At 43.7% G+C, this 24,629-nt stretch overlaps 1 long non-coding RNA gene across 1 annotated transcript in view; it reads left to right on the forward strand.

Moving 5' to 3' along the window:
* Positions 1–18,040: 18,040 nt before the first annotated feature.
* The window catches only part of LOC138258679 (uncharacterized), a 155,788-nt gene continuing 149,199 nt past the window's right edge, over positions 18,041–24,629 (forward strand). Inside the window, exon 1 of the long non-coding RNA XR_011198497.1 lies at positions 18,041–18,204. This is a non-coding gene — a long non-coding RNA (uncharacterized lncRNA). The remainder of the gene's footprint in view (positions 18,205–24,629) is intronic.

The raw sequence follows: 24,629 nt of genomic DNA on the forward strand, positions 1-24,629 counted from the left end.
AGAGAGAATTAGAGTTAAAATTGCAACTAAAAAGTAAGTGAAACCAACGCCAAATGTCATCCCTATCATAGGTTATGGAATATGGAGTCGCACGAGTAAAGCGACTAGTACCGCCAGTAAGGTAACAAGTGACATTGATTGTAAAGTTACAAAAGAATATAATTAAAATTGTACGATCTCGTGCTCCAATATGGGCGTCCATTCAGCCCACGAAAATGGTGCTAAGTAGAAGCACAGCTGGTCCTTAAACTCAAAAAGCCCGGAGCTCAAGCTCCGACTCACTGCGTAGGTGACTAATGCCATAAGTCCATGAGAATAACCAATTCTCAAAAAGTGTAAAAACGGAACCCAAGTTCCGACTCACCGCGTAAAGTCAAATGCCGTCAGCCCATGATTTGTTGCGTTTCCATCGGTTCCCGGTAGAACGTTGAGAATGCGTCTAAGTCGTCAACGTGAAACACGTGACTAGAACGGTCACCAAAATAAAGGTAGGACTATCGAAAACATGAACGGCGACAAGAAGTACATAAACCAGTGAAAAGGGGAGCCATATTAAATGCAAGAGTTACGTAAAACGAAAACCAAAGTGCAATGTGAACACCGAGTAGCTAGGAGATGATGGGCATGCAAAGGGAAGCTTGGAGACAAAAGAAAAATACCATGTAATAAACAGAAACAGAAGGTAAAGGAAAGCCCAGGTTCTAGTCCTGCCTCAGTCCTAAAAGGTGCAACAAATTTAGACATCAGTGGTAAGACAAGAAACAATGTATATAATGTAACGTACAAAATTGGCGTGCAGCCATGAGGCCATATATATAGTTATACAAAGATATCAAAAAACAAAAGTATTACAAATAGAAAATGAAAGAGATTAGACAGTAATAATTCATAAAGAGTGAAATTGATCAAGTCTATGATGGTCATAGTCATATGAACATACATAAATGTAAACAACATGTCCAACATGAAAAGTACAGTAACAGGATTTTTCTCAGAGTAGCCAACCACACTAACACACAAAGAAGTATACCTAGTACAAACAGGGAGACTACTATATGGGATATAGTCCTTCTTTTAGCGAGACCAAGAACAATCTAGACAAAATTAATAGTTACATCAAAACAGAAAGGGCACCCCAATAAGAGGGACAGTAATGCATAAAGTAGCTAAGTATTCAATGAGGAACGGGCTAGTTAAGAAAAACATGTAATTCCCGGTCCAAGTTGAGGCCCATATCAACAGCCCTGAGTTTCAATATCCATCTGGCCTCACAATTACACAAGTCCTTAGTCCTATTGCCAAATTTAGGTGCAGTGTTAACATGGGCAATACCGAGGAATCTGATATTGAGAATGTCACTCTCTCCATGCAGTAGATTGAAATGTGTAGCAAGAGGGTAAGTTTGATTATGGTTCCTGATTGCCCTAATATGCTCTTGTATTCGTTCTTTCAAAGGTCGAATTGTGCTACCCACGTATATCAGACCACATACACAAATTATGCAGTACACAGTATGTTTAGTGTTACAGTTGATAAATTGTCTGATGTGGTGGGTGACCCCAGTATTGTAAGAGAAAGTCGTTGTTTTATTGAGAGCCATAGAACATAAGACACAGCAACCACATATATAAAAGCCAATTGGTGAGTTGGGGAGCCAAGTAAGCTGGGATGTTTTGGCAGGTAGAGCCAGGAAACTGGGACATAGGAGGTTTCTCAAGGTTTTCCCCCTGCTATGTATGATTGATGGAGTTGTATTGATCACAGTAGCCAAATTAGCATCTAATAGTAAAAGATGCCAGTGTTTTTTCAAATTCCGGTAGATTGACATACTGGCAGGGCTGAATTTAGTAATAAATGGAATAGCCTTCTTCTTACCCACGTCGATCTGTCTACTACGGCCTCTAATAAGTAAAGATTGTCGCTATTTCACAGTAATCCGTTTACTGGCCTTTGAGATCAATTCTTCAGAGTAACCCCTAGCACGAAAATGTTGTGTTAGGTCCCCAAGCTCTTTTGTGAAGATAGTATCGTCACTACAGTTGCGTCGTATCCGCACCATCTCCCCATACGGTATGGCTTGGATTTGGGACTTGGGGTGTGCACTATGTGCGTGAAGGATGGGGCTACAGGCTGTAGGTTTTCTATATAGTTGAGATGAAATTTTGCTCCCGGTAACATATAGTAACAGATCAAGGAATTCAATCTGAACATTGTCACTTTTGTAGGTAAAAGTTAGATTAGTCATTAGTATTAAGGTGGTCCGTGAGTAGTTTGAGGTCCTCAGTATTGCCTGTCCAAATGCTGAGAATATCATCAATGTATCTGCCCCAGAATATAATATGTGAAGTGATATGAGTAGGGCAGTAGGACCAGAGGTGTCGTTTTTCAAATTGCCCCATATAGAGATTAGCATAGGAAGGCGAGAATTTAGCTCCCATGGCCACCCCCTGGCATTGTTGTTTTTTTATACATTCTTTCTTAGAATTTGGCACATGGACTTACCATGGTCCTTTTGATTGGCTATCCTTCACTTAAATTGGATGCCTTTTCCAGTGTGGCACAATAATACCGGCATTAACTAGTTACAGGTATTTCTCACATTTGGATATTTAATGGATCCCTTAACTTGTATTTTTGGAACAGGTGTTCATGCTTAACATTATTTATTCCAGTTTACTCTGTTTCCCCCTTTTTCTTTAGACTATTCAGATGCATGTACTGTACTTCTATTCCTGAGATTGTTTAGACTTACTTTGTTGTTACCAGTACGCCAGAATAGGTATGTTCTGAGACGATTAGTCGCCTTGATTTTCTTTGAACCTGACTTATCGTTCTCACTTGTGTTTAAACCTTTTTTGCTACTTTCCTTGTTTTTATCACTCGGCTTTTAGTCACCTTAACTGAGCTCTCTTCCATGTCACTACACTTGGTCACTAGAGTTTCCCATGCTACTCAACTCAGGGAAACTTGCAAGATTTCTGCCGTCTTTTTCACCTCTTGTAGACTTGGGTGTTATTTGGTGCACACAGGTGTTATTTCTGGAACTTCTTAGCCATGTCCATGGTACATATATTTGCTTGCCTGACCTTGGGATCTTGTTACCACATGCACTAACCATTGCACATGATGGCTTCCTTTTGTCATTATATACTTGTTTTTTATTTTGTAATTTTCCATTGATACATCAAGTATGTATATATATGTTTTTCTACAGCCTTGAAAAAGTCACCAGTGTGACGAAACACGTGTTGGCTGTGTTTGGAATGATGCTCTTTGCTTATTGAATACAACTTCGCCCACAATACAGGAACTCACTTCTCAAGACACGATTTGAATACCGATGTGCCTGTTTCCTTCATCTACTGTACTTAACCTAACACTACAGAGTGTCATGACTTTTTTGTTTTACTATTGCGCATTGTGCGCTGTGATCTGTTTTCGCTTAATATTACTTGTGTAAAGTTTTACACAGTGTCTGTGTCCATGGTTAGTAGGGCACTCTGATCACCTGCACCATACTCTGTTCCCTAAATATTCTACATTACTGTACATTCCCCTATTGAGTGCGGCTAATTTCACCCTTACTACCCGTTATATCTTATTGTCCATGTTTATAAGCGATAGTGGCCTATATGAGTCGCAAAGGCACTCGTCTTTACCTGGTTTCAATATGGTAACAATAAGGGCTTCACATAGCGAAGGCGGGAGAATCCCACTCTCAATACATCTGCATAAACATCTAGTAGGTGCGGCGCCAGTAGGTCTGCGTATTCTTTATAGAATGCTGCCGTGAGCCCATCCAAGCCAGGGACCTTGTCTCCCGGCAGGCCACCTATAACTTGTATGATATCTCCAACCAGGAATGGTGAGCCTAAATACTGTCTGTGTGTGTTATCGAGCCAGAGCAGGCTAATATTGTAGTTTAGCCATTTTTAATGTAGCTTCCTGCGCGTTTGCTTAATGTATTAGGCCTCCGTGCACTTTGCCATAGATGCATTTTATTTAACCTCGCACTGTTATTTTACAATAACCAGTTTCACTGTCTTGTTTTTATTTCATTCTATCACACTGTTTAGCTTACTTTAGCACTGTGTTCTCAAACAATACATTCTTGCTCGCTCTGTGCTTCAGTCAAGGATACAGTCTGGTACATTGCCGATAGACGTGGTAGAAGTTTAGTCTTTATGGTTCGTAGAAAGTACACATCCTTACGTAGGGACGTTTCTTAGAACACCGGCGTGTTAGTCATAAAAACACTTTCTAGTCCTGGTAAACGTGAGAGGGAGATTCCGACCAGGAACCCACAACTAGATGCTGACTGCCCGGTTGCAGATGCTGATCCAGATCACAGGCTTTTGCTCAGGTATGAGGGTTGATGTCCTCCCGGGGGAACCTGCAAGGCAGGCTTAGAGCTTCACATGCTGTGCTCAAAATACAACTTAGAGGGAACATAAATCAGTTGCAATATGATAGCCTTATTCTTATGTTTCACTCTCCTCGTTACAATTTCAATCCTACTGTGTTGTATAGTTCTGGTTATTGCAGCTCACGCTTTGTTTTCTAAAATGCAGTTGTTTTATTAAACCAATCTTTAAAACTCAAACTGCCCTTGTCATTTATATATGAGACCGCACTGTGTACAAGACAACTGGTTGTGACCTGAGTGACCACGACTTCCCTAGGAAGCACTAAGATGTCATGCGCTCGGCTGCCCAATTGTCTCTTCCCTTTTGGAGAGATGAGGCACTGCTAGTTAGCCGGAGCAAAAACCGGATTTGGGGAAACAAGGGTCCTTCACCGTGGGTCGTGAATGATCTTGCTGCCCAAAAATCCAGTAGTCTCATTAGGATAATGAGAGCCTACGCGACATGGCGCCGCCAACGTTTGGTCTGGCTCTAATTTTCGGGTCCACTGGTTTATCTCGGTCTCATATAATATAATGATCGCTCAGTTCCTTTAGCGGAGACGTCGTGGCACTGAGGATTTCCACCACCGCAGTATAGGTAATCCTAATCACAGCAGATGGTTGTTCAAGCTTGAACCTTAAAAGGATAGACCCCGTCTTGGTGTGCCTTCTCTGAATTCTCACTGTTTTTCTAATGGCGAATCCCCAAGTAATACAAATAGCTCTTAACATGAGACAACCGCTCACAGCACATTTGCTAGCAAATGGCCTTACGGCCCAGAGTGGTCCAGTCACGTTTGTGGTCCACGCAGTCTATAGAACAGAACTTTTTTACTCTTGGGTCACATTTCCAGCAGTTGATGGGAACACAAATAAATGTCATACATATACAGTTGCGAACGTGCCTGGACAGTACAGGGCGTACGCATACTTAGAGATACCTCTATCTTATCAAGAACATAATAATTGGCTTGATGGCGCCCTACCCCATACAATATTACCAGTAAGGTTAGGTCCACTAAGTAATGATGGTCCTACCTGGCCTTTATTGGCCACATATACACCACATCCTGCGGTTGCAAATATGGCGGTGGCTGAAGTTCGATGTTTATATACAGTCTTAACAGCTACATATAGACGCTTAGTACAATTTGTGATGCAGACACTAAATACAAACCCAGCGCGTGCTGCTCCAGCACCACCACATGCACTAACTCCAGGTATAAACCCAGTGACTGTACACTCTATTATGGGTAAAGTCCCAGCAAAACAGGAGGAGACTCCATTTTGGCTGGCACAGAAAATCAATATGCTGGAGGCGGTATTTCCCCATACGGGACCTCAGGAAAAACATAGAATACTAACTATGTGTTTACCCTTTGGGATGGTTCCCACAGTGGAACATTGTAATACATGGGGCACGGTGTTTGCTGCGCTCTATACAATGGCACATGGTACACCGACATTGGCCAACCTACCGGAAGTGCTTAAACAAATTCAGGATGAATACGGGGCTGCCCCGGCCTTAGATTTAGGAATGCAGCTGATGGGCAACTTTGACACGGTTTCTTGAATAATCCTAAGCAATCTTAAAGGGGAAGCAGTTGCACTTGCAGTGCGCATGCGTCATTGTGATGTCCCGCAACAAGATCAGGAGCGGGAACTGCCTAAAATAATAGTGGACACATATTCCAGTATTGGTCGAGATAGCCTGGGGGCTAGACCACAAAAACCTCAATTTCAGGGAAAAATTTATAAAGAAATTCTAAACAACAACCTGAGGGTAATAAGAAGCGCTGGGAGAAAAAACAACAAACACCTAAAAAAGAAAGGGGAGAATCTCCACGTACGGAGACCCCGCAGAATAGGTGTAATCTCAGAAATAGAGATAATATAAAAACGACTGATAGAAATCAATATACTGATACACGCCAATCTCGTTCCTTTCAGGACTCATCGGAAAAGAGAAATGAGAGAGGTGGGCGGTCAGGGTGTAGAACAGAGTACGTGAAACCGAGACAGGAATCACAACGCTCTTTGGAGGTTTCTGTCAAGAAGGAAGAGAAACCAGTATAACAAAAACAACAGTTTAAAAAGAAAAAAGTGGCAGCGGTCTCGGTTAGGCATGCCGCTCAGGAAGAGAGTTCTCTTGAAGAACAAGACATGGGCACTAGCACTGCTAGACAGCGCGGCAGAGGTCACAATAGTTCGTCAGAATCTTCTAGAGCATCTGGAGGTGAAAGCAACTGATGACTTCATAAAAGTAGAAACAGCAGGCATGCGTGTGTCCGAACCTGATAGGGTGTATACAGTGACTTTACAATTGGAAGGAGACATCACGCAATATTTTGGGATCGTCTAGTTAAGATATATGACATCTTTCTGGCCGAACAAGATTGGCCGCCTGATTTTGTCCGCACCTGCCCAGTTGGGGAGGAGGTTATTAAACCTTCCTGCTCACCCCTTGTTCCAGAGGAACTCGCAGAGTCCTATTGCATCAAATTGGCTCTAGCACAAGCACCTGCCTTATATAGAAATCACGTAGGGTGGGGCCGGGATTCTCCATTTCATGTAATTCCCGTTAAAGGTGAACCTCAGCCACAACAGCAGTATCCCATAAAACATGAAGCAAGGGCACCGGTGAGAGAAATACTTACACAACTAGAATACCAGGGGGTAATTGAACCCTGTGTCTCACCGATGAATAATCCCTTATTCCCTGTAGTTTAACCGGACCATTCATATAGAATAGTCTTAGAGTACAGACATTTGAACGGACATACACGTACATATGCTATACAAAATTCACATAGCGCTGCACTGATGACCAACATTGTGCGGAAAAAATATAAAACGACTTTGGATATCTCAAATGGATTCTTCTGCCAGAATATAGCACCTGAAAGCAGAGATTTAACAAGCTTTAGTGCGCTCGGCTCACAAAAAAATTCTGTTGTTTGCCTCAAGGGTATAAGAACAGCCCAGGACTGTTTGCAGCTCGTGTGACTGCTATTTTACACGAGTTAGACCCGCGATGGATACAATGGGCTACGTCCTTAACAGCCACTGATGTAGACTACATTTTTTACCCAAAGTTACAAACTCAGGAATTTCTGCAATATGAAGTTGAATATCCAGTTCCCGCTGACACGTTGCCTATTGATCAATATCAAGTAGTCATGTACACCGATGGCTCTGCGCAACCGGCGATTGGAACAAAACACCAATATTCAGCTGCATGTGCGGTAGTGAGCGGCTATATGGAGGGGGAGAAATTCTGCCCCCAGCATACTTATACACAAGCCTTAGGGGATTGTACAGCACAATTAGCTGAGCTAAAAGCTCTACTAATGGCACTAGAACATACAGATCTGACACAGTTCACACTGATTGTTAGTGATTCGTATTATTGCATCCAGTCTTTTAATGAATACCTACATTACTGGCGCTTGAATGGGTTCAGAGATTCAAAAGGCAACACCATAAAACACAGATTACTGTGGGGGAAGGTAGCAGACCTGAAGGAGACGCTACCCAAAGTCCATGTTGTGCAAACACTTGGACACCAGCGCATTGGAATACACATTGTTGGGAATACTTTGGCTGATGAAGCCGCAAAGTCAGCAGTGGCAGTTGCAACTGTAGCTGCAGTGACTCGTTTGAGTTCCAAACCAGACACAGAGATAATGGCTGCCATAAGAGCTACAGTTGATGGCACGCCTTATCCAAAAGGATTTCCAAATAAATATCAATACTTAATGGGAAGTATGCTTAATGATGAAGTTAAAATTCCTAGCGTAGGCGTATACGAGATCCCCAATAAAGATGTAAGACCACAATTGATTAAAGCAGCGCATGACGGAGTAGCATCTGCACATGCTGGCGTGGCAGGTACAATTTTGCTATTACAGGCCTGTTACTGGTGGCCTGGTCTCTATAAAGAGACTAAGCAGTATGTCCTTTGTTGTGACATCTGTCAACAAATCAAAGTATCAACAGCTAAGTGCCCGCTGCAGACACCCCTCTTCATATCCAACAGACCATTAGAATGTGTGTACTTAGATCATTGCAGTCCGTTGACACCTGATAGTGCATACAGTATAAGTATATACTAGTTGCTGTTGATTCATGCTCCAGATTTGTGTGGGTGTGGCCACAACGCTCGGCTGACGCTCGGACTGTTATTAAAGATTTGGGAGTCTTTGTCGGTACATATGCAGTTGCGGCATTCCATTCGGACCAGGGCCCTACTTTTGTCTCAAAGGCTTTCAGGGACACCATGGCTTCGTTGGGGGTCCAGCTCCAGTACTCGTCTCCATTTTATCACAAGGGAAATTCTGTTGTGGAGAGATTAAACCGCGATTTAAAGCAATCCTTAACAGCCAGGGACTTAAGTACGGGTTGTAGTTGGCTAACCCACCTGTATGGAGTTCAGAGAGCACTTAATAACCTGCCTAGAAGGTCCCTGGGGGTCATACTTCATATGAGTGCCTGTTCGGAACACAAATGTTTGTTCTGGATCTTGATGGTCCTGTTGTGGAGGCGGCAGAAACGCCTTTTGACATAAATGATTGTGTCACTGTTTTACAGGAATTACAGCAGTTCCGTGAAGATAACTCTTCTAAAAGTGCCGCCTCCACAGGAATTAAGGATACGCCAGTAACACCTACTGGCTGGATTCCCAGGGTTTGGGATCTTGTGCGTGAAAAGGTTGCGGTGAAAAAAGAATTTGGCCCTTCTTATCGAGCACCAGTCCCTGTGTTGGGGATACACGGAACAAGAACTGTTATTCTACCACGGTTGCCAGGTGCCAAAGAAAATCGCTTTGTTTCTATTGACAATGTCAAGTTACAACATGTGGCCGATTCTACACAGCAGACCAAGAGGAACGTCCAGTAGTTCCTGAATCCCTCTCACTACTGGGGAAGATGTTCCACTTCAAGTTATCTATACCCACACTGTTGCCTCTCCGAGGTTGGGGTGGGTGGATGATGATCTCGCATTAGTTCCACTAACAACAAATAACTTAGAAAGATTTGATCAAGTCACCATGACTACTGATGTGACGGATGGTGCTATCTACAGTGTACCACTGCGAGAAACACTAACTCCTCCATTGAATACGGTGACGCCTTTTGCACAAACTGCCTCTGGTTACTTTGCCGACGACAACGATGGTCTATCGGACTCGTTTGCCTTTTCGACTACTGACCTGTCAGGTCCACGTAAGCTGATGCGGTGGCTTAAAGATACGTATTTTGTTTTTCCATGGAACTATCTTTGGCTCTCATTGACTATGCTAGCATTTTTTCTTTGGATTGGGTTTGTCATTACCTTTTTTCTGTTGATACATGGTCATTTTCTTCCTGAGAGACCAGTGGTTGAACAGGTGGAGGAGGTGTTGAAATCACATTTTTCGTCACATAGGGTTCGAAGAGACTTGTCCTTTGTGAACATTTCTGCAGTACCAATTCCGGATGGGATTGTGTGGGATAAAGTAATGTTTGATATGTACGGTCCCACTGAGATAATTCAAATACCGTATGTCCTAAAGTTATCTATGAATGATATAGTAATACCAGGCATTGTATCTGATGATTGGGATGTGAAGACAGTTGATTCAATGATGACAGAATTGCAATATTACACTGTCTATGAAAATGAAGATGTTTACCAGTTTAGAGACAATTATGGTGACATGTTTTGCTATAATTATTATGGGCACCATTTCATACACAAAGCAAGTAGTCCAAAAACGATATTTGACTATACGCAATGGGAACATTGCCCAACTCCCCCACAAGGGAGTTCCAAAACTTATTTTGATAAATTTACGTATTTTTCTGGGCATCATCAAATGAATGCTAAGTCATATTATTTTAGGTTAACTCCGTCTAAAGATAAACAAATGTTGTTGACCAACACGAAATTCATATATTCAGATTCCTTTGTTTCCCGACTGTCAATTGAAGGTTATGAATATTGGTCAAAAAATATTGATTTGAAAAGTGTTTGGGGAACAAAACATTGGCAAACAAAGGGTAGAGAAACATTGTTTAGAGCATGTCTCATTTCCGTTCAACTGATTTTTTTAAATGAAACAGTACAACAGACTAGCTGTTTAGGCTTAGCCACAGTCAGAGAATTGAACATGCCTAGTACACCTGCCCCTGCAAAAATTGCTAATTGGCAGAAATACATAAATGCCTCTTTTAGTGAGCTTACAGAATGGGTCCAGAATGGTACATTTAACACTTCATTGACACGTCCAGGCGGATGGTTATTGTGGCCCATAGACACCAATGGGTGTCATCAACGTTTTGTCACCTCCTCAGGGGGTTTCCAGACGAGTAGGTAAGGCCCTCGCTATATATCACCAGAACATGCTGAAATAATTACTACATATAGTGTGGGAAAATTGTGCCAGCAATGGTTAAAATCATCCTCGCTAGATGCAGTTAAGAAACATCTCACTCTCCTGTCTAATAACACTGACTTACAAGATTTTTTGTCAGGCCCGAAGACACCACGTAGGAAGTGTTTCTTGTATGAAGTATACAATGAAATATGAAAACTTTCCCAACAAGAGGCTGCAGCCCGGTTAAGGCAGATAGATCAGGAAAATTTGAAAAAGGCATTAGCTGTTGTGGATAATGGAATTCACACCTTGTCCGACCGGATATATACAATAAACAACATTGTTTCTTCTGCTATAGACATTATACGATCTGATATGTCTTTGTTATATCATGGACAGAGTCAGACCAGGTCCATTATGCAGTTGGGTTGGACGCTTCAGACACTGAAGGCGGGTCGCGTTCCGTGGCAGCACATCAGTTCCAGGGAAATATTTTTTTCCTTTAATTTAACGCGACAACAACAACTAATGGCTAAGAAGGAGGCGACTTATGTCATGCTCAACATTGAAAAGTTGTAACGATTGCCTTTTACCGTGGCCGAGATTCCCTCTGCAGAGTGGTTAATACATGGGGTTATTAATCTGCCTATTTCTACATTACAATTCACTTCTTGTTTGAAACATGTTCCGTTAGGCAGATACGAAAAGTTAGGAGATAGTTACATCCAAGAGGTGTGGGAGCTTCCCTTCTTGTACAAGTGCCTCAATGGCATGAAAGAAGTCTTTCTTAGCAGTAGTGAATGCGAGACTTCGGTCAGCCATTCGATGATTTGTAAGCAGCTGTCCTTGCATGGGGCTTGCAATGCCTCGGTGGCAATCTTGGCTTGCTATCTGAAGGGAGTTCCGGTCCCCTTGATTAAACGCACATTCCAGGTGCTTTCAAATGGCAGCTACGTCCTCCTCAATAGTGAAGACTGTTGTGGCATGTGGGCCGGAATAGTTTATGTTGTTTCGGTCACTAAGGTCGTTACTTGCTGCAGGAGTGTGTTGTTTCCCCCCACTAAAATTAGGGAGGTAGCGGATATTTGGCCTCACGTTGCTACTTCCAAGGTGAATTTCGATAAGTTAAGTAGACTGAAGGCTTTATTGTTTCAGAAGCATGTGGCCCTTACATCTGCATGCGAGACCTACGCACTTCAGGTGGCAAGGTCATCAGCGGAAATACAGTCCCTGTTGAATACCAACTTTCCGAGCCACTTTGGTGAACTCGTGGGACATATATTTAATGCGTCCAGCACGGCTGGATTAGTATATTTTTTTCAAAGCCTTAGGTGTTGGTTTTGTTCACACCTTCCCTTCCATATTCGGTTTAATACCTTCGGCTATTCATTCAATTTTCGGGGGATTTCCGATAACTTTGGCTTTATTAGCTGGCATTTTGCTGTTGTTTTTCTGCAATGGCTGTCCCGCCGCAACAAGGACGAATGTGGGCGCTCTCATCAGCGCAGCTGTGTCATGAACGCATGATGCAGCACTTTGGAGCAGCACTCCTGGAACATTTGGAGTGTGACTGGTCTTTGCCATTGAGGCCAGTTTTGGATTGTGTGCAGCCTGTATTTCGGTGCCATTGGTGCTCTTTTGAACATGCACTAGACGTCTGTCTCTCACAGCAGCGCCCCCCAGTGGTTGATGCTGCTCTATTGATGTTCCCGATGAGGGCTCATTATCAGACATGCGCGCTGCGGCTGCGTTTGCTTCGAGAAGCTGATTACGAGATACCCTTCCTGGAGGAAGTTGATATTAACTCGTTCACAGGCTCTGCACGGAATGCCGCCTTGGTTGACACTTGGGCTTTGGAACACACCTGCTCCCTGATAGTCTTTGGCGTGGATGTTCTGGTTTTGTCATCTGCCGAAGTGGAGAAACTCCTGCTTTCCATGACCACTGTTTGAATTGAATTCGTTCTAAATTGACATTGTCTTATGAATTCGGCATTTTGCCGCATGCTCATTTTTTAAATTGAGGATTAATATGCTTTGGTGTCCTCTTAACTTGTTGAAATTTGGTAGGGTTTTAATTATCTTTTATCTTAGGGCATTTTTAGCTTCGGCTTAAACCACTTTCTACCGACAAGGGGAGGGTGTAGTGTAGCCATTTTTAATGTAGCTTTCTGCGCGTTTGCTTAACGTATTAGGCCTCTGTGCACTTTGCCCTAGATGCATTTTATTTAACCTCGCACTGTTATTTTACAATAACCAGTTTCACAGTCTTGTTTTTATTTCATTCTATCACACTGTTTAGCTTACTTTAGCACTGTGTTCTCAAACAATACATTCTTTCTCACTCTGTGCTTCAGTCAAGGATACAGTCTGGTACATTGCCGATAGACGTGGTAGAAGTTTAGTCTTTATGGTTCGTAGAAAGTACACATCCTTACGTAGGAACGTTTCTTAGAACACTGGCATGTTAGTTATAAAAACACTTTCTAGTCCTGGTACACATGAGAGGGAGATTACGACCAGGAACCCACAACTAGATGCTGACTGCCCGGTTGCAGATGCTGATCTAGATCACAGGCTTTTGCTCAGGTATGAGGGTTGATGTCCTCACGGGGGATCCTGAAAGGCAGGCTTAGAGCTTCACATGCTGTGCTCAAAATATAACTTAGAGAGAACATAATTCAGTTGCAATATGATAGCCTTATTCATATTTTTCACTCTCCTCGTTACTATTTCAATCCTACTGTGTTGTATAGTTCTGGTTATTGCAGCTCACGCTTTGTTATCTAAAAAGCAGTCGTTTTATTAAACCAATCTTTAAAACTCAAACTGCCTTTGTCATTTATATAAGAGACCGCACTGTGTACGAGACAACTGGTTGTGACCTGAGTGATCACGACTTCCCTGGGAAGCACTAAGATGTCATGCGCTCGGCTGCCCAATGGTCTCTTCCCTTTTGGAGAGATGAGGCACTGCTAGTTAGCCGGAGCAAAAAACGGATTTGGGGCAACAAGCGTCCTTCACCGTGGGTCAGACTTAGTCCCCCACATCGTGAACGATCTTGCTGCCTAAAAATCCAGTAGTCTCATTAGGATAATGAGAGCCTACGTGACAATATCATCAAAGTATTTTGTATACATCTCCGGGTGCGGCCTCGCCGATTTGGAATAAAGGGAGGTGTAGAAGCCAGTCAGCACCTGCTTGACCCTCTCAGTGCCAGCATGGCGTACACCAGCTGAATCTAGCAGATCAACAATATAATTCCCCGCCCACGGCCGTTGCAGAATCGCCACCAACATCCTACCAGTCCTTTCACCCGCTCCGTACCACCACACCTTGGCTACCTTTCCCAAAAAACAAATCTGGCGGAGTGCCACTTCCTCATACTGTGACAATTTCTCTCTTAGCTCAACCAAGAGGGCACTAGACATATCTGCACACATTTGTTTCTCCACCATGGCCAGTGGGGCCTTTAAGTCTGCCAATTCACGATTGATCGCTCTAAGCACACCATGTTGCTTGGCCAGACAGACCCGCCTGGATCATAACCTTAAAAGCCTCCCATAAGTTGCCCGCTGAGGATAACGAGCCCCGATTAACAGTGAAGTATTCCAATATAGCGGTTCAAACCTCCTCCCTAAAGGCTTGATCCCTAATCACGCCGTGAGGTAGCCGCCAAGAGGAATCGCGACACAGGCCTCCAGGAATCCTCAGCTCCAATAGAACCGGAGAATGATCTGAGAGAGTGCGAGGCAGATGTTCTATAGACTCCGTCCAGAGCTCTACGTCTCTGGTTCCGAGCCATCTATCAATTCGTGACCACCTATTATGTACTGTATTAAGGCATGTTTCCTCTCTCTCAGTGTTATGCTTCACCCTCCATAGATCTGCCACAGCACCCTCGGCCATAAGCAGGGATAAGGCCTTAGCAGCTGCAACATGTTGAGGCTGCGCCCAGCTCTCACCATTTGTCTCAGAGTCCAACATCACATTGAAATCACCTCCCCATAGCAGAGACCCTGAGCCTAAGGAGCACACCAGGGGCCACACCTCCCCAAAGAACTCCAGGTCATCCACATTGGGACAATATGCTGCCACCAGTCAAAACGGCCTGTCTTGTAATGTACCCTGCAGCGTAACATAGCGGCCAAGCAGGTCTGGAAGCACTTTCTCAGAACGCCACTGCAGCCCCATTCTAAGCAGGATGGGCACCCCCCCTCGCATAGCTCAAATAGGCTGCCACTTGGCTCTACCCAATCCATCCAGCCCTCACTCTGTATTTTGTGGCATTAGTCAGGTGGGTTTCTTGAAGCATGCAAATGCCTATCACATGGCGCTGCATATCATCTGATACCAATCTCATCTTGTGACTAACATCCAACCCCCGGACATTCCAGGTCAAGCATCCCACAGGAGTCACATCATTGGGTACCATCATGGCAGACATCACAACCACACCACAACCACCCCCAACCTAGCCGCAGATCGAAAATGCTGCGAGGACAGAGAGGTACAGGTAAGAAGAAAAAGACGGAAAACATCAAACATAGTAGCCATCAATACATCGTCCACCCCCCCATCCACTCTGGCCCCCCAATTGAGCCAGACCACCCATGCCCACCCCATCCAAAATCATACCCCACCTCATAACAGCGAACAACTTCTTTGGACTTATCCAATGGGGCGCTGGCGTGGCCATCAGACTTCTCACCCAATATGGGTGGGTGGGCAGGAGCCACCATATCACCAGAAGCCCAACAAGCCGGTCGTCGCTGAAGCGCAATTCATGCGCAGACTCTAGCAGGCCACAGGGCACAGCCAAGGAATACAGATGCCCCTCAGGATCGGCTGCTCTCAGTTATTATTGCTAAGGTTGTTTCCACTCTCTTCATTTTCCTGCAAGCCGCCCGGAACCACTCTTTTGGGAATGCTTTTTGCAAATTTTGCTTCCTGTTTTGGGTCTTTGAAAAAATTTAGTTTGACTTTATGTTGAGCACGTTGCTTAGCCGGGTAAATAAGGAAGTATTTAGCATCCGTGTGGCTTAAAGAGCACTTAACCAGGAGGAATGCCCGGCGAGCCACCTGCACGCCAGGGGTGTAGTCAGGGAAGATGCTGAGCTCATTGTTATTATATACGATGGGTCGGTGGCCGAGGGCAAGGTGGAGTACCGTGTCTCTGTCTCTGTAGTTTAGCAGGCATGCAATGACAGGGCGCACTGCCGCTCCGGGAGGCGGCCGCAGACCAAGCGACCTGTGTGCCTACTCCACCACCAGCACAGGGGAGAGTGCACCAGGGAAAAGCACAGACAGCATAGCCTCCACATAGTCCTCCATACACCCCATGTCTGTCGTTTCTGGGAGACCTAAGATGTGGATGTTGTTTCAAGGTATTGGCGGGCTTCAAGGTCTTCGTTTTTATTCTGGATTACTTCCATCAACCATTCCATTTGAAGAAGACGCTCGCCCTCCCCGTGCCGACCGTCCCTAAACTACGAAGTGCGAGATTACACCTGCTCAAGGCGGGTATCGTCATCATCCACCCTATCTTTTAAGCAATCCATTTGATCCGTCAGGTGGTCTAGCTTAGCATCTACACCCGCCAGGCTGCATTTAAGGTCCAGAAACATAGCTTTCACTGAAGTCGAATGGGAGTCTTCCTCCTGAGGCAGTTTGTCTGTCGATTTGCCCGCTTGGCTGCACTTTTTTTTGCCCTCAATAGACAGTTTTGATTGTTTGTAGTCAGCCTTCCCCAAGTAGCAGGATCTCACCCCCGGGGAGGCCGCACTGCCCAAAGCCGACATCGCAGGCGTCCTGTTCAGCACTAGGCACTCCCAGGCACTTCTGCGCACCGCTGTCAGGGGGCACTCCGCACCAGCACCAGAGGCCACTGACAAGGCGTGGGTTAAGCCACCTGCGCACCTCTCCTGCACTCAGTCAAATCCTGATGCCGCAGCCCGACCCCTCACCAGAGCCTGGGGTCCCCAAATCTTTGTCTGCCCATGCGGACAGCCCTCCAGCCCGTGCCCGCAGCAGGGGAAGGTGATCACTCTGACTATGCCACCCCCCCAGTGGCCACGAGCAAGGTGGCGCGCCCCGGTGGCCAGCTAGGCAGGGCACACAATTCAGTACGTGTCCAACAATCGCCAGTTTTTCTAAAAAGCTGGGCATGCCATCAGATGCACTCAGCGGGTCCTGTGCCAGCCGCCAGCCAACAGCATCCAGTGCCAGGGGGGTGGGCTAGGCGGTGCGCACTCGCACTGACCTTCACCACCACTGGCTCGATCCTGGGCCACACTGCACCAGCGCACCCACCTACAGGGCCCACTGTCCGGCCCTCACTGCCGGCCTGGCTCCGCAGGCACCCATCTCGCATGGGGTGTTCATGGTTACCGCGGCTCAGTACCGCCAGCTCTCATCATCTGGGGGTGTGGCAATACCCCCCATGCTGTCCTTCGCAACCGCTGGCCTGCCTCGGGCCCTGCCCGCCAGCACATCCCCGGCAGTACATGAGGCAGAGGCCTCGCCCCAGGCCTCACCACTAGGAGGGCAATCGGGTCAGCTCATGCCATCCGCCACCGAGCCGGCCCCAGTTCCACCACCTCTCTCCTCCTCAGCAATTCAGCATACGGTGTGCATCATAAGGAACGTTTCGGGCTGCCATTCCATCCGAATTGTCAAAGGATTTATGCTCCTGCCCTGCAGAGCCTCGCAGAGTGGTAGCCATCTTGCAGGATGGCCAGACCACGCCCCGAAAGAAAGGGCAACTTAAAGCATCTTCCATATACATAAAATGGAGCAATACAATAATCACACTGTCAAAAGCACAATGTTAATGTTAGGACTCACGCTCGCACACACACACTTCTGGATACATTCTTACAAAATAAATCATTATGTATGGAAATTGGTGAAACATGTCATTAATATGTTTAAAGCATTTCCCTATAACTTGTAAGGAAAACAATCTCCCGTCTAGACACCAAAGAATGCACTGCATGTCTGTTTATATTCATGAAAGCACGAGTTGTTCCAGGTGCGAATTGTGTCCAGAACGGTTTCTTGAAACATTGAATTCTTTTCTATGAATCATTAGACTGACAACGTGCTTGATGACTCATCACCAGAACGTTTCCAGCATCCATGCTCCTCGCGCTGCACACCACTCTATAAATAGAACTGCCAAGGAGTTTTCTGTGCTTGGCTTCGAGATTTCCCCACCCTCTCAGGTTCCCTCAGTGCTGCTGGAGTTCCGAGTTTCTGTCAGAAGTCATACTTTCCGTGCGAAACATTGTCGGAGTGGTCTGCTCTGGAGCTGATGCATTTCGCAATGACAGGAGGATTTTCAAAGTCGTTTCCGCCTTCCTGCAAACAATCGCAGCTTCCCAGGAGAAGCCAGTCTGTGAGAAATTCCCTGCTTGTCTCCCCGCTTTCAACCTTCTGAGGTTAGTGACCTTTTGGTACATTATTACAGACAGTCTTCAATGCTGAGAAACATGCAACAAAGATTTTTTTTTCTTTTTTTTACCAAAGACAACTTGAAGAGTGATTTACCTCACAACATTGAAGTTGAGTGCTGTGAACTTTCAAAGTACTCTCAATATTTTATTTGGCTATAGCCCCCTAGGCTGTTCGTTTTGAAGTTGACCTATGGTGTGACAGTGAATGGCAAGAGACTGATTTCTAGATTTGATGTATAACAAATTGCTTTGAATTATGAAAGTGTTTTTAATGATTGTCCAATCGAGGGACGACTATTATTGATGTCTCTATTGCAAGATATTGTGATAGTTCAAATTAATGGGCAAATGCTCATCATATTTTACTGAAAATAGACAGGAAATATTTGTTGTTCTTTTATTTTTATAACAAAGGGTCCTCTATCCAGAAGTGAGGCAAAATCCAAAGAACAATAGTGATTCTCCTTTGAGAACTAGTGTATTGTTTCTCTTTCCTTCCCAGTTCCCAATGCCCTATCCCTTCCCCCCGGAGGCTATTCGCTTGTTCACTGTTCATTTCAGATATGAGAGAAAAGTGTTTAGGGGTGAGGGTTTTATCTCTTTGCTCCCGCAGAAACTGGATTTCAGGTGAGTGGACATGGTCATGTCAGAAAGCCAAGCGCATGAAAATGAACTCCGCCCGAGTGAAGATGTCTCAGCCAGAGGTCAACAGGGAGGATCTTGCACTGGCTCTGATGCAGGTTCAGGCTGAGGTAGAGCAACTAAGGGAGGAAAATGATTGCCTTAGAGAGCAATACGAGAGATACAAAATTAGAGGGGACCCATGGTTAATTGATAGGTTATCTCCTACTTTTCTGACACGGTAACCCCACTTACTCAATTGTTATGAAAAGTGGTACATTTTAAGTGGACTTCCGAAGCACAACAAGCTGTTGACTCATTAAAAGGGAATTTTACAACTGCACCAATCTTAAGGCCTCCAAACCCTTCCCTACCTTATTATGTGGAAGCTGATGGTTCACAAATGGCAGTAGGTGGGATCCTTTCCCAACGAGATCCTGAAACCGGGAGTATGCACCGAGTAGCCTTCTTCTCTAAAAAACTTTTACCGGCAGAACAAAACTATAGAGTAGCCGAAAGAGAACTTTTAGACATAAAATTGGCCTTTCAGGAATGGAGACATCATTTGTGGGAGGCTCGTTTTCCCATCACTATTTATTCAGACCATAAGAACTTACAATTTTTTAGATCTTCAAAAGCACTTACCCCACGACAAATGAGATGGGTGTCTTTCTTTAATGAATTTGATTTCATAATAACTTATAGACCCGGTACACAACAATTCAAGACTGACGCCTCCAAGTCACCACAACACAAACAGATACAAGACAAACAACACCAATTCCAATGATCCCTCCTGAAAAAATTATAGGCATTTGCTCAGAGGAGCTTCTGTTCCTAGACAAATTAAAACAAGAATTGCAAAAGGAAGATGCGAAACAATGGTTAGCACATCCACTTCACTCGATTTCTGATAATCTATGTTATCCTAATTAGGCTTTGATTAGCCCTAAGAATCTGAGAAGGATGGTTATTCAATGGTGTCATTCGTCCTCCTTGAGTGGACATCCGGGAGAGCGCAAGACCAAGGACTTGTGCACACAACAATTCTGGAGGAGTTCCCTAGATGCAGAAGTAAAATATTTTGTACGAACCTGTCCGGTGTGTGTGTGTAACAAACCTTCACATACCACTCCCATAGGAAAGCTCATTCCTCTACCAGAACCACCAGCTCCATGGCATACTATTAGTATGGATTTTGTAACCGATGTACCAAAAGATAAGAGGGAAATACGTGTATACTAGTGGTAGTGGATTTATTCTCCAAGATGTTCCATTTCATTCCTCTCACTAAAGTCCAAACTGCAAAAGAGTTAGTCAAACCTTTTATAATGCATATTATCCGGCTTCATGGCCTGCCATCCGTAATTTTCTCTGATCGAGAGCCACAGTTGTTTCTAAATTTTGGCTGAAACTATGTTTGTCTCTTCGTATTGACCATCGACTATCCTCTGCATTTCATCCACATACTGATGGTCAAACAGAGTGAACTAACCAAACCATGGAACAGTTCCTATGCTGTTTAATTACCACCTTAACAAGTAGCTGGTTGCAAGCACTTCCCTTAGCCGAATTGGCAAATAACAAAAGCGTTCATTCGGCTCATAACATGTCACCTTTTTATTGCAATCTAGGTTATCATCCTAACTGCATACCTTTCCTACCATCCCACAAGAAGTCGATGTACATGCACATTTAGCGGAATTACAAAACATCTTGAATCAGACCCAAAAAAACATTCTTGACACCAACAAAAAGATGAAACAACAAGCAGACAAACACTGCACATCTGCACCGACATTTGCAGAGGGTGATCAAGTGTGGCTCAGCACCTGTTATATATCCATGCCAGGGGTTTGTACATTGCAGCCTTGGTTTATAGGCCCCTTAACCATCCTCAAAGTTATCAACCCCGCAGCTATGAAACTGAATATTACCAGTGAACATAAAATGCATCCAGTATTTCATGTGTCGTTGCTCAAACCCTTCCTCCCCACCATCAACCTATTCCCCAACCACCTTCCATACTTAGGGATAATCATGAAGAAGTCCTTTGCATCCTTGATTCTTGTAGGTGACAAGGTCGTCTCTTTTATCTAAAAGACTGGAAATGTTACCCACCCGAAGGGCAGTCATGGGAACCAGCCACCCATGTCCATGCCCACAGTTGGTACGTTCCTTTCATGCACAATACCCCTCCAAACCACAGCCAGTGAAAAGTCCTTTGGGGGAGGTACTGTTAGGACTCACACTCGCACACACACTTCTGGATACATCCTTACAAAATAAATCATTATGTATGGAAATTGGTGTCATTAATATGTTTACAGCGTTTCCCTATAGCTTGTAAGGAAAACAATCTCCCGTTTGGAGACCAAAGAATGCACTCCATGTTTGTTTATATTCATAAAACCACTATTTGTTCCAGTTGTGAATTGTGTACAGAATATTTCTTGATACATTGAATTCTGTTATGTGAATCATGAAACTGACAACGTGCTTGATGACTCATCACCAGCATGTTTCCAGCATCCATGCTCCTCACCTTGCACACCACTCTATAAATAGAACTACCAAAGAGTTTTCTGTGCTTGGCTTTGAGATTTCCCCACCCTCTCAGGCTTCCCCAGTGCAGCTGGAGTTCGGCATTTCTGTCAGAGGTCATCCTTTCCGTGCAAAGCATTGACGGAGTGTTCTGCGGACGCATTTCTCAACAATGGGAGAATTTTCAAAGTTGTTTCCGCCTTCCTACAAACAATTGCAAATTCCCAGGAGAAGCCAGTCCGTGAGTAATTCCCCACTCTTCTCCCCACTTTCAATTCTTCTGAGGTCAATGACCTTTTGATACATTGTTACAGACAGCCTTCAATGCTGAGAAACACGCAAAAATATATGTATATATATATTTTTATTTTCCAAAAGACAACTTGAAGAGTGATTTACCTTGTAACATTGAAGTTAAGTGCTGTGAACTTTCAAAGGCATCTCTCGACATTTTTTTTGGCTATGGCCTCCTAGGCAGTTAGTTTTGAAGCTAACCCATGGTGTGACTGTGAATGGCAAGAGACTGCACTCTTGATTTTATATATAACAAATTGCTTTGAATTCTGAAAATGTTTCTAATGATTGCTCAATCGAGGGACGACTATTATTGATGTCCCTTTTTCAAGATATTGTGATAGTTCAAATTAATGGGCAAAAGCGTATTATCTTGTACTGAAAAGACTCAGGAAATATTTGTTGTTCTTTTATTTTTAAAACAAAAGTTCATGTATCCAGAAGAGAAGCAAAATTCAAAGAACAGTAGTGATGCTCCTTTGAGAACCAGTTTATCTTCCATTCCCAATTCCCTATTCCCTATTCCTTCCCCCCAGAGGCTATTCGCTCATTCCCTGTTAATTTCAGATAAGAAAGAATAGTTTTAGGGGTGAAAGTTTTATCTCTTCTCTCCTGCGGAACCTGGATTTCAGGTGAGTGCACATGGTCATGTCAGTTAATAGGTTGATCCTACCGTCGGCCATCTTCTTAAACTACACTTCCATTGAGTAAGTTTAATATTTAAGGTTTGGACATTGGATCTATTGAAATCAAAAATGTTATAGGATGACAAACAGCATAGACCCTGGCTGAAAAAGCATTCTTCAAACCAACGACAGCAGAAAACAAGATAAAGACATGATTTGCATTCCCTCGACTGAGCACGTTCATAAAAAGCAAACAAGCCCACCCAAAAGAAAAAGTAGTGCGTTGAAACTACCATATAGCCAATAGTGAAGTGATCCATGTCATAGGGGCAGTCTTCAGGGTGTGACCAAAAAAGCAAAAGGGAGGACAAATGGAAACTATTCACCAACTAAAACAAAGGAATTTCGAAAGGCACATGAAGGAACGGACCAAAACTGATGGGCGTGCTGAAATCCCAGACAGTAGATACAGCATGTCTCGAGAGGCAAAGCATGGGCTGCCTAGGCGAGACCTAAAAAGGCAGAGGCCCAAAGGTTGCCCTGTGACCTCGGCTCTGCTGAATGGCAGGTTAGCCGGACGTCAGGGATGACTAGTTTGATTATACCTCATCCCACTTTTTTTCTCCATCCCACACTTCTTGTCTCTTTTGCTCACTCTGGCAGGTTCTTTTTTTTTATATATCTGCTTTACTCATTTGACAATGTTTTCCATTTTTTGGGTTCTACTTCTTTCTCCCTTTTCTGGCTTTCTCTGCCTTGCAAGGGTCTGGTGATTAAAAATTAGTCTGATCCCCAGAAACAGTACAGTGCCACTATCTTCAAACGCCAGCACTAATTAAGCACTGCTTCAGACAAACAAGCTTTCACTAAGGAGAGAAACTAAAATTTTCTTGTGTACGACATGTGGAAGGATCATGGGTCGCATCAGACTATTAAAAGCTGTTGTGTGGAGAGACAGCACAGCAATACTTTACGCAACAATAATCTGTTACACAATCACCAGTGAAAAAAGCTAAGTAACGATCTAAGAAGATAATTATCATGCACAAGCCTTGTGAAAACTAATGCAGTTTTATGTATTGCATTTGTGGCCCAAGGGCATTAGAGAGCTTTACAGGAGCACCAAATTATATTAGACAGGGTTGCATTCATCTCTTTTTAGGCATGGGGAATAAAGTGATTTTCCTAGAATCACAGGATTTTAATGCCATAACTATTGCAAATGTACCATATTGTGCCTAAATGGGTTTCATCTCTCAGCCTCTCCAAAGGCCTCTTCGACAGAAATAAATGAAAACAAGGTTAACGAAAGAAAATATTTATATCCAGTATTTTGCCATAATAATTTCTGTACGTCTGTTTTATCATTTTACCGTTCTTTGGTGTAAAATGTATTACATTTAGTGGTGCTTCTCGGAAGTTCCAGTCTCTAAACAATGAATTTGTATTTTCTGGGTAAACTTTAGTGGATTTATCCCTTCAGTCCAGGCAAATTTGTTCCAAATTTGGCACCACACATTGACTTCATATGATTCTAGTGTGCGCATTCGGCTGCAGGAGTGTTCTTTCGCCTCTTGTTATTTAATACTGAATGGGATCTTTGGGTCTGGTGATGAGATAGCACCATGATCAATCCCTGAAGCAGACTGATGATACCCAAATGTATCTCTTCATGAAAAACCAAACAGGAGTCAGAAGGATATAGAAGGCAAAGTGCTTGGATTACATCTACTACCGACTTAATGTCACTCGTCTAATTGTTGCAAAGCAGAGTTTGTATTTTTAAGGAACGCTAAGCATATGGCAGTTGCATTCGTGTGGCAGACAACTTCTGCAAACAGCCTCTGTTTCTATGCAGATACTAGAAAAAAACATCTGTGTTTAATGTTTAGACGAGGTTTAATGTCTTCCCTACAAATAGTTGCATCTGTTAAGCACTATCTTTAAAGTACTCATGCTTTCAGGCACCTATCTCTTTTACAAACCAGCCAAAGATTGAAGTTGATGTGAACCTTGGCTTGGATAAATGTAGTCTGTTGTGACTTAATTTACATCAACTTCCCAATAAAAAAACATTGACAGACTGAATCAAAAGCAAAACCATTAGATTAAAGACCTCCATTGGTTTCTGTGGTTGTCCAGTAAAAAATCTCAGCTACAGTTGATATTCTCTGCAACAGGCTTGAGTATTTCTCCAGAAGCTTCCTTGCACCTATGTTCTGGCCACAAACCTTTAATTAACCAATTTGCATACACTTTGTCAATAAAAGTTAAAAGAGTGAAAAATACTGCTCAAAGACCCCTTATAGTCCCAGTTTCAACTAA

Source organism: Pleurodeles waltl, chromosome 9 (assembly GCF_031143425.1).
Source record: "Pleurodeles waltl isolate 20211129_DDA chromosome 9, aPleWal1.hap1.20221129, whole genome shotgun sequence".
Taxonomy (NCBI): domain Eukaryota; kingdom Metazoa; phylum Chordata; class Amphibia; order Caudata; family Salamandridae; genus Pleurodeles; species Pleurodeles waltl.